This window comes from Eulemur rufifrons, chromosome 16, assembly GCF_041146395.1.
Source record: "Eulemur rufifrons isolate Redbay chromosome 16, OSU_ERuf_1, whole genome shotgun sequence".
Lineage (NCBI taxonomy): Eukaryota > Metazoa > Chordata > Mammalia > Primates > Lemuridae > Eulemur > Eulemur rufifrons.
This window is the reverse complement of record NC_090998.1, coordinates 76,348,273-76,360,249: the sequence shown is the minus strand read 5'-3', so window position 1 is coordinate 76,360,249 and position 11,977 is coordinate 76,348,273.

Sequence of the window (11,977 nt, the reverse complement as noted above, 5' to 3'; positions counted from 1 at the left end):
AGAAAATCCAAACTATATAGAGAAAATAGATCAGTGTTTGCCTGGAGTATTAGGATTCTCCAGAGAAACAGGAACAAGAGGGGATGTATGTATATATAGATAGATTACATGAATTGGCTCACACAATTATGGAGGCCAGTAAGTCCCACAATCTTTTGTTTGCAAGGTGGGAAACAAGGAAAGTCAATGTTGTAATTCAGTCTGAGTCCAAAGGCCTGAGAACAGAGGGAGCTGATGGCATAAGTCCTGGTCCAAGTTCAAAGGCCCAAGAACCAGGAGCACTGATGTCCAAAAGCAGAAGATGGATGTCCCAGCTCAAACAGAAGAAAAGTTGCCCTTCTGCCTTTTTGTTCTATTCAGACCCTCAATAGATTGGTTGGTGCCCACCCACATTGGTGAGAGTGATTTTCTGTATTGAGTCCACCAGTTCAAATGCTAATCTCTTCTGGAAGCACCCCCACAGATACACTCAGAGATAATGTTTTACTGGCTATAGGGGCATCCTTTAGCCCAGTCAAGTTGACACATAAAATTAACCATCTCATCTGGGGATAGAGATGGAGGAAGGTATAGATTATAAAGAGGCACAAGGACATTTTGGGGAGTGAAGAATATTTATTATCTTGATTGTGATATCTTCACAGGTATCTGTGTGTGTCAAAACTCACCAAATTGCACACTTTAAATATGTGCAGTTTACTGGATGTCAATCATTCATCAATTAATTTATTTTTTAAAAAAGTACAATAACCTAAGAAAAACCCCACACAGCACTAGACCCAGTTTCCAATGCCTAGCATGAAGGGTATCTAGGCACACAGAGCTGGTTACCCCAAAAAGAAGAGTTTATGAATTTTTACACCAGAGTGGCTCATCCCCAACTCTTGGGGCTTTTGCCATGGGAGAGTTAGCTATACACTCTGACTTGGTTGGCCTTCTTCAAATTATTGACCAGGAAATATGTTATATGTCCTGTCTTATTTGAAAAATTGAATCATCACCAGAAACGTTTATATTAGGGTTCTCCAGAGAAACAACCAATAGGATATATGTGTATATATGCACATACATATACATATAGATGTATGTATATAGAGAGAGTATGTGTGTATATATAGATGTATGTGTATATATACACACACACATACACATTATCTATATATATATAGCTCACTGCAGCCTGGAACTCCTGGACTCAAGTGATCCTCCTGCCTTAGCCTCCCATGTAGCCAGGATTACAGGTGTAAGCCACACTGCACCTGGCAAGATTAACATTTAAATCTATTTATATATACATATGTGTGCATGTGTGCACATATATATATATATATATATATACACATATATATATATAAACACACACATAGAGAAAGAGAGAGAGAGATTTATTTTAAGGAATTGGCTCACATTGATTATGAAGGATGGTAAGTCCAAAATCTGCAGGGTAGGCCATTAGGCTAGAGACTCGGGGAACAGTTGATGTTGTAGTTCAAGTCCGAAGGCCATCTGCTGGCAGAATTCCTTGCTCAGGTAGGCATGAGAGGGGGGTCACTCTTTTTTCTATTCAGACCTTCAACTGATTGTGGATTTCCACTCACATTATAGAGAGCAATTGGCTTTACTCAAAGTCCACTGATTTAAATGTTAATTTTGGGGGGAAGGGGGGCAAGGGCAATATACGTAACCTAAACTTTTGTACCCCCATAATATGCAAAAATAAAAATAAATAAATAGGCCGGGCGCGGTGGCTCACGCCTGTAATCCTAGCACTCTGGGAGGCCGAGGTGGGCGGATCGTTTGAGCTCAGGAGTTCGAGACCAGCCTGAGCAAGAGCGAGACCCCCATCTCTACTAAAAATAGAAAGAAATTATATGGACAGCTAAAAATATATAGAAAAAATTAGCCGGGCATGGTGGCGCATGCCTGTATTCCCAGCTACTCGGGAGGCTGAGACAGGAGGATCGCTTGAGTTCAGGAGTTTGAGGTTGCTGTGAGCTAGGCTGACGCCACGGCACTCACTCTAGCCTGGGCAACAGAGTGAGACTCTGTCTCAAAAAAAATAAATAAAATAAATAAATAAATAAATAAAATAAATGTTAATCTTGCCAGGCGCAGTGTGGCTCACACCTATAATCCTGGCTATGTGGGAGGCTAAGGCAGGAGGATCACTTGGGCCCAGGAGTTCCAGGCTGCAGTGAGCTATGATCATGCCACTGCACTCCACCCTGGGCAATGAAGTGAGACCCCATCTCTAAAAATATATAAATAAAAATAAAAAATAAATATTAATATCATCCAATAAAACACCTTCACAGGAACATCCAGAATAATATTACACAGACAAATATCTGGGCACCATGGCCTAGAGAAGTTGACACATAAAATTAACTATCTCACCTTGTCATTGTCTCTCCCTTTTAAAGAAGGTTATGGGTTACAGCTTATTGGTAAAAGAGTTATCTCATCCCTTACCTGTCTCTATTCCACCTCTGTCTAGTATTCAGACACTCAAGTTACAAGTATGTCTAAGAACAGGTTTAACAATATCCCTTGTCCCTCTCTATTCCAGTCAAGTTTAGCTACTTGTGTCCACTCGTGGGTCCATGGCTCTGGGTCTGCCTCTAGACAGATAGCAGATAGTTTTATCCTTGTTTCATTCATTTGTTCAAATTCATTTATGGACTGCTTAATATGTGCACAGGTGCTTCAGTGGTTACATAGCTGGGTAACTATTAGCTCCTATCAAGTGTTCCTTGATCTCACAGAACTTAACAGTCTTATCTATAAATTAGTAAAAATAATACCTACCTTGTGGAGTTATGAGGATTAAAGGAGGTAATGTATGTAAAACATCTAACATAATATCTGCCTCGTAAGAGTCTGAGTAAATAGTAGCTAACATTGTTCAGTCTCTAAAGTTTCTAAAATAGAAACTTTCTAGTTTCTAAACTCTCTAAGGTCTAAATTCTCTAAGTTCTAAACTCTCTAAGAGCAGTTTGAGGGATTGAGGAGTCAGACAAAGCAATATTCAAATCCCTCCCTGTAGCTTCCTAGCTGTGTTACCTTGAGCAAGCTACTTAATCACTCTCTGTTTCTTCACTTGTTATATAAAAATAATACCTACTTTGCAGACTTATAGCGGTGATTATGAAATGATAATCATAGCACAGTCGATGCCTCAACATTAATAGGTAATAAATAACAGACATTACCATTATTATTAGCTATTCTTTTAACAACTTTATTCTAATTACAAAACTACTGTTGCTCTATGCAAAAATTGTGGAAAACACACAGATACTTAAGGGGGGAAAAACACAAATCACTCCTAATCAATCAACCCAATCATAAAAAGATAACTTTTAAAAAAATCAGATGTTCAATATTTAGCAAATAAAAGTCCAAATACAAGAAAAAAGTAAGGGTGCATTCTCCAGCCAGAAATCAGCTGACTTCTTCGTTGCAATTCTTAACAATATATATGTAAAATCACTATTAAAATATATCAAAAGGCCGGGCGCGGTGGCTCACGCCTGTAATCCTAGCACTCTGGGAGGCCGAGGCGGGTGGATCGCTCGAGGTCAGGAGTTCGAGACCAGCCTGAGCAAGAGTGAGACCCCGTCTCTACTAAAAATAGAAAGAAATTATATGGACAACTAAAATATATACATACAAAAAATTAGCCGGGCATGGTGGCGCATGTCTGTAGTCCCAGCTACTCGGGAGGCTGAGGCAGTAGGATCGCTTAAGCCCAGGAGTTTGAGGTTGCTGTGAGCTAGACTGACGCCACGGCACTCACTCTAGCCCGGGCAACAGAGTGAGACTCTGTCTCAAAAAAAAAAAAAAAAAAAAAAAAAAAAAAATATATATATATCAAAAGATAGAAATTAAAAAGTATGAGATAAAAATCATTAAGTAAATATTCTAATATTTCCTTCTTCCAACACTCCACTTTGGAGACCTGCCACAGTCAACAAGCTCTATGTAAAAAAAAAAAAAAAAACGTTACACAGTATGAGACTATTTTTTTGTAAACAGCTCTGTACATCACAAGGGGAGCATCACCGTAGTATGTCCTGATGGATTTGGTATTCATTATAATACCCAAATGAAGCATAAACTATGCCTCGTGTAACAATTTTAATTAGACACAATAATGCACTTTAGAAAAACTCACGTGAAAAATATTTAAAATTTTCAGCACTTAGTATAAGTTCAGCTATTCAGTAACGAGGAATAACTTTAGTAACCAACACAGCAGGTCCTCGAATAACGTTATTTTGTCCAGTCATTTCACTATACTGCAGATGAGAAAAAAAAATTATTCCCAGCGAGGGCCACTGTCTTTGTGGAGGTTGCACGTTCTCCCCATGTCTGCATGGGTTTTCTCTGGGTTTTCTCCGGCACCCAAAGATGTGCACATTAGTTGAACTGGCACGTCCGTAATGTCCCAGTCTGAGTACGTGTGTGTGAGTGGGCCCCATGGTGGGGTTGATTTGTTACCTTGCCCCTGAGCTCCATCCCCTTGCAACTCTGAAATGGAATAAGCAAGTAAATCATTATCTTCTTGATTTTTATTACTCTCTCTTAAATGTATGTATAGCTCACATTGCAATGTTTAATATTAAAAGTGTTTTGGTCTTTATTTAGAAATTTGGTGATGTTTTTGTGACTAGAAATGTCATAGGAACTTAACTCTTATTATTATCAATTAGCATATAGTAAAGTTAGTTTCTTTATTTGCTTAAAGTTGCAGTTTCCAAGGACCTATCAATGATGTTAAATGAGGAATTACTGTAATAGTTCATGCATGAAGTTGGGTTTACCATATTTTCAGATGTTAATGATGATTTGATTTAGCAGTTTTAACCTTGGCTAATATAGCCTTCTAGTGTTGAGATCATGGGTCTTGGAATAATGATATTACCTCTCACATGAATTATCCTCCATCTTCAAATCTTGCAATACGCTACATTCCGCAAAGAAAGCCAGCTGATTTGAACATCAGATTTTTATTCACAGTATTAGGTAGGAATTATATCTGTATAAGAGACATATCCCCAAGGCTCTTTCATTCAGTATAGCAAGACTTTGATTGTCACATACATGGCACTTCAGAGTCTATAAAAATACACATGAAAACATTGGAATAGTTGCTTTCTAGGAAACTGTCAGGTCACATTTTAAAAACCCTGGGGATTCATAAACCATATCAATGGTGAGGTTAATATTTCATGCACTTTCAGGAATACTTCTGAAAATGTGAAGTCAGGGCAGGTTGTAAGAGACAATACAACAGATAATTCTGAGGTAAGTGCTGTCAAGAGTAGCTGGTTTATTAATGTACCACGTCATTCATATTTCAGGGAAGGCACAGCATTCAACTGTGAACTAGATTATTCCTCTAAGTTTAAAATCAGAGTTTCTTAACCATGTGGTATCTGGGATTTTTAACGTAATTGTTTTGAGATTTTACCTCAATATAAAGCAAATTGTGTAACAGTATTATAGAATTTCTTATGCTAAAGAAGCAATGTATATAACTCCTAATTTAGCAGCCAGATTGCCATGCACCAAACTTCATTAACATTGTGAACACTTCTATCCCAAAAATCATATCACAGAAATGTTACACTCATTTTATGGTCAAAATATTTCGTGAAACTTTCACACAATGGAGATTTAGTTAAGCTGTTACTTCTTTTTCTGTTCAATTTTGCTGCACCCATCACCAGGCATGAATAATTTAGTAAAATCAGGATTCCTTGGAGTTTTAACCACTCTGAAAGACAATTTGAATTATGGCATCTACTCCCCCTGGAAATTACTATGCAATGTTATCCTGTCTTTGAATTACAACATAATTCAATTAGACCATCAATTTCATACACTCTTACTTCACTGGGTTCCACTTTATGGAATTGACAGTAGACATTTCATTAAACAAAATGTAAAAACAAAAGATTCCATATTAGAATTCTTATTTTTAATATAATTTAAAAATCTGAAATCTCCTAGCACTCTGGGAGGCCGAGGCAGGTGGATCATTTGAGCTCAGGAGTTTGAGACCAGCCTGAGCAAGAGCGAGACCCTGTCTCTACTAAAAATAGAAAGAAATTAGCTGGACAACTAAAAACATAAAGAAAAAATTAGTCGGGCATGGTGGCACATGCCTGTAGTCCCAGCTACTCAGGAGGCTGAGGCAGTAGGATCACTTGAGCCCAGGAGTTTCAGGTTGCTGTGAGCTAGGCTGACGCCATGGCACTCTAGCCTGGGCAACAGAGTGAGATTCTGTCTCAAAAAAAAAAAAAAAAATCTGAAATCAATGAGTCCTTGTGTGTTACATGTGTTTCCTCGAGATAGCAGATACGGCTTGTATTCATCCAGCCTATGTCTCTTGAGTGGGGAGTTCAGCTATTCACATGTATTGAAAGAATTGATAAGTGGGGTGGATTTCTGTTCATCCTGTTGAGTAGAACTTTATTGCTTTGTTTTACCTCTTGAGTCATTGTGGTATCTCTCGGCTCTGACCTTTAGCTTTTGGGTGATTTCACGGTGGTGGGTGTCTATTGTGCTGATCCATGAATAATGCAGTTCTGAGTATGTCCTGAAGGGCATGTCTGGTCTTAACAAATTCACTAAGTGTTTGCTTGTCTGAGAAAGTCTTTATTTCTCCCTCATAGAAGAAACTTAGTTTTGCAGGCTACCAAATTCTAGGCTGGGCATTATTCTGTTTGAGAAGAGTGAGAATGGGGCCCCAATCCCTTCTGATTTGTAAGGTCTCAGTTGAAAAGTCTGCAGTTAGTCTGATGGGTTTCCCTTTGTAGTTTACTTGCTGCTTTTACCTTGCGGCTCATAGGAGGGCCTCTTTTATGTTTACTTTGGCCAGTCTGATGACTATGTGTCATGGTGATTGCCTCTTCATGATGAATCTCCCAGGGGTCTTTTGAGCTTCTTGTACCTGAGTATCTAGATTTCTAGCAAGGCCAGGGAAATTTTCCTCAATTGTTCCCTCAAATAGGTTTTCCAATCCTTGTGTATATTCTTCACCCTACGATATGCCTGTGATTCTTATATTAGGCCTGTTTACATAATCCCATATTTCTTGTAGTCTTTGTTTGTTCCCCTTTTTCTCAGTTAACTGTCTTGTTTAACTCAAAGGTGTTGTCTTCAAGTTCTGAGATTCTTTCTTCTGCTGGATCTAGCCTTTTGTTAAGGTTTTCACCGTGTTTTGTATTTCCTTGTATGAATTTTTCATTTCCAGAAGTTCAGTTTGATTTTTTTTTAATAATTCGATTTCCTTAGTAAATTTTTCATTCATTTCCTGCATTATTTTTGTGGTTTCTTTGTGTTAGGTTTCTGTTTTTTCTTGTATTACATTGAGCTTCCTTATAACCCACATTCGAAATTCTTCATCCATCATTTCAATCTTTTCATTTTGGTTGGTATCCATGGTAGGGAGTTGTTTTATTTTGGTTCACTCTGATTTTTCATGTTTCCGCAGTTCTTTCACTGATTCCTTCTCATCTGTTCTCTCAGTCGAGACCAGGGGGTGCTTAACCTGACTTACAGGTCTGTCTCTAGATCCCCAAAGATCAATCCTTGAGCATGCCAGAGAGAGGAGTGCTAGTCCTGAGTTGCCTATGGGTGTTCTTGCAGGTTTGGTGTACCTCTTGGGTTACCTCTGACCTGCTGTCTTCACCTCTTCCCAACACAGTTAGTGAATTAGGTTTCCCCAGCTTACTCTCGGTGATGGAGGGTGATACTTGTGAGTGTGAATCATCCACACCCTATTTGCTTGAGTTGGAAGATGCTATGATGAGCTGTATGATTGTTCTCCCTGTCATTTGTTGATGTATGTGTGATAGAGCCAGCTGTTGAGATGTTCCTTTGTCTCCATGGTAGACTCTGGTTCCCCAGGTGGAGTACTTGAGTACCCCAAGCTTTAGGAGGGACCCTGTAGCTCCCAGGGGGTTTCTTGATCTCCATGACCACTGAGGTGGGAGAAGGAACAAGACAGTTTGTGGCTGGGTTGTGGAAGCCTGAAAGGCTTTGCAAAGCCTCAGCAGGGCTCATAAGTTGCTTTTATGGCCACTAGGGGTAGCCACTGGTAGGAGGGTCAGGACAAGCTCTCCAAAACAGGAGTGCTGTTCATGGGGGAGGGGGCTAAACGCTTGTATGCTAAGGCCCTGGGCTGGGTTCTTTCCACCCTTATCCAGAAATGTAGTTTTTCTGTGGGGAGGGGTAGGCACTCCCCTAAATGGCCACTCCTTGGTCCCCCACACACCCTGTAAAACTGAGTCAGTAAATGCTGTAAAGGATGTGCAAATTGACCTCCCTGTCAGTAGGTGGTGCTTGCCAGAAGAAACAAACTGCAATGTTGTTTTTGGGTCCTATAACCGGCTCTGGGTCCTCAGGAGAAGCACTCGAATGCCCCAGGTGGTGAGTGGGCCTTGGAACTTCCAAGTGAGTCCTTATTCTCCGCCACAGCAAAGGCATGTAGGGGAGTCGGGCTGGGCAGAGTTGGCTTGGGTGAGCTTGCTCTCAGGCACTACAGAAGCTACAAGGTAGCTGGTTTGGCAAGGGTCCAGGGTCTGCTCCCAGCTTCTGGGCAGAGCCGCCATGGAGATGCTGAAGTGGCCCACCCAAGCAGTGCATCTACTTATGGAGGCAGGTCTGTCTGAGATTCACAAACTGGCTGTCTGCAGTGGGCCTCGCTCCTCTTCACCCTCCTTTACTTCAGTCCCCTCACCCAGGACCCGCTGGCAGGAGCTCAAGCCAGCTGAACTCCCCAATCAATGACTGCACTGTTGCCAGGAGGTTCCCCACCCAGGATCCTGACCTGAGCTGAGAGTGCAGCTCTCCCGTGGGGGAAGGGGTGCCCTGCAAGCACACTCCAGCTAGGACCCACACTGCACTCTCCCCCCAGATCTGTCTGTGTGGGCTCTCTCACCTCCAAAAAACCAAGAGCAATCCCTGACCATGCCAGGGAGAAGCATGCTGGTCCCAAGTTGCCTACGGGGTACCCAAGCAGGATCGATGTCCCTCCACCTTGGGTGTACCCTGCTCTGATGGCACCACCAGGCAGGCAGCACCAGGGAGGGCCAGCGAACAGGGAGCTCATAGTCTGAACACCTCAGTGCACTGCCAAGACCCAAAGAGGAAAGGCCTGAGCCTCACTCTCTGTGAAAGCCTTGGTGTAGTGGCTCAAATTTTCTCGCATGGCAGCTGTGGGTGGGTGAGGGGAAGGAGAGGAAAAGAGTCTGTATGGTGAAATGCTAGCACTCTGGTCATCTCTGACCCTCACTCTGGGAGGCAGTCTGCCCAGAATGTCCAGGCTCTAAGTCCACGCAGCTCACCCAGGACCCACTGCATCCCTGTGGCTCCTGCAGTCTGGGCTGGAGCTGGGTAACGTCTGTGTGGGAATGAGCAAGATAAAACCTGACAAGTTGAGCACCCTAGGGAGGACAAAAGAGCACAGTAGGTGGAGAAAAAATATGGTGCCTGCCATCCTAGCTCTGGTCTGTAGGGGCAGTAAGTGCCCCAGGGGGCTCAGAGCCTGGTGCCTGTCCACAAGGAGTTCCCAGCTTACTGGCAGCAGCAGCCTCTGGGCTCGTGTGGGCAGAAAGTCTCTCCAGCAGCTCAGGAACCCAGCAACTATCAGATGTGAGGTGGGAGAAACAAACTACTTCACCTACAGTTCTTGCTGGACTCCAAGCCTCTCAAGCCTTTAATCTTTGCGGATACCTTGCTCCTTGCTCTGCACCGCAACTTCTTCCCCTGGAGTCTCCCTAGAGCTCTGGCACCCTTCCTTCAGAACCACATGTGATCTATGTATGTCTGTTCATTTTTTTCTCTTTCATCTAAAACTTCTCCTTACTGAGATGCTCTGCAGCTGGTGTCTGTAGTCAGCCATCTTGCCCTATTATTGTCCTGAATAGTTTTTAGATCCATGGTCCACTTTGCGGTTGGCTGCACCAATGTATTTCCCACTTGCTCCTCTTACAGTGTGACCGACACTCCTCCCAGCAAGAAGTAGAGTCTTACACTCCTTTTCCCTGAATCAGGGATTTGGTCTCTGGGACTTATCACTGTTGTAACCAAGAGTATGGTGGAAGTGATATCATGTGACTTTGAAGGTTAAGTTCTAAAAAAGAGCCAGCTTCTGCCTAGCTCCAGCGGAGCCTGAAATGCCACCTAAGTTCAGTCACCCTAAAGCCACCATGCTATAGACCTTATGAAAAGACTCAGCCACTAATGGGGAGATGCTTAAAGAGCATCTTTCCAGCCCAGAAAAAGTAAAAAGCTTCATGAGATCTTCATGAGACAGAGCCAGAAGTGTCCAGTAGAGACGTTCCTGAATTCCTGACCCACAGAAATCTTGAGATTACCTTATGCCATTACACTTTGGATGCTTTGTCACATAGGCAATAACTTAACGCACAGTTGATACTAAGTACCACAGTGGCCACTTGGTTGGGCTCAGAAGATCCTCCACTCTACTTTTTGAGTTTGGTCCAAATTTACACCTACAAACAACCTTTCCTTTTTCTCTACAGAACAGGTAAAATAAGGTTGGAATTGTTAGGGTGAACACTTATGAGGCGCTCATGGTGTGGGTAGAGAAAAATTTCTCCAGACAAAGTTTAGGATAGAAAGAAGAAAAAGTTTATTTTACTCTTCCAGCGGAAAAGGGCCAACACAGAAGTGAAAAAGAGGGAGATGTTGGCAGAGAACCAGGCATTCAGGCTTTTTATTTAGGAGTTGTAAAGGGAGTTAAGATTTACGGCTGTAACCAAATTAACAGGGTACTATGAATTGTTGTATCCACTCCTTTTCTTCTTGGTGGGAGACAGATAACAGAAGCAGCTGCCTTTCCTTGAGACAGACTTATCACTTGATTGTGATCTTGTCATTGATTCTGCCCTTGAGAACTGAGGCCTGAAGTTCACACCCCTGCTGTCTGTTTAGAAACTCAAGAAATCCTCAAGGCTGTAAAAACAGATTCTAAAAAGACAGTTTCTAGCTAATGTAAAGAAAAAGATTTATGTTTCCTGTCTGTCTGCAGGGCTCTTTTTAGATGTTGTGAAAAGAGAGCCCCACACAGTACCTGTCAGCTAGGGAGAGAGCCAGTGGTGAGAGCTCATATGATTGTAGCCCTTACCATGGGTTAAATCATTTTTTTATTTTGCTATCAAAGTCATCCTTTCAGAAACCTAGACCAATGATGATGATTTAAAGAAGTTACCATGCAACTAGAAACATCTGGCATTTAGTTCATGGATCTTACTGTATGGGTTTATTAGAACATTTCTCTCCCTGATCAGAATCTGAGTTTTTTCGTGAGGTCCCCCCCAATCTGTATATTTTACATAGAAATAGTTAACCCTACCCAGATACTATAACCAAGGCCTCAAGGCAAAATGTAACATTTAAAAAATAGGATATTATAGATTGGGCTTTTATACTTCCTAACCAAACATATGGGAAAACTAAACATAATGATTGGATTACTTTCTAGAAGCCTTTTAAAAATGTTTGTGCTTAAAAGCTACAATCAAATCTCAGATAGCTGAGTATGTTATAATGCTTTATTCCTGGTGGCTTTTACCTAGTTCAGCTGTCAAGCAGTACCTTTCTTAAAAACCAGACTGAAAAACAGTTTATGGTAAATTTTCTGTAACCTAAAAATCAGATTTGTGTGAAGAGAATTTAGGGTAGTTGAAATTGTTTTTAGCTGTCACTTATTTTGGTCCTTTACTAGCATTCTAAGAATCAGCTGACTTGGGTTACCTTCATTTACAAATAAGGATTAGGAAACTCATCAACATTAAAAAATAGTAAATTGTAAAAATTTGATATGTTGAAATTTACTTGTGCAAATAAAACCATAAATGAACATTTATCCATATTTAAATTTAACAAATCAAGTTTTTAAAAATTTGGGGTGTTTCTTAAAAATATAGGAGCTTTCATG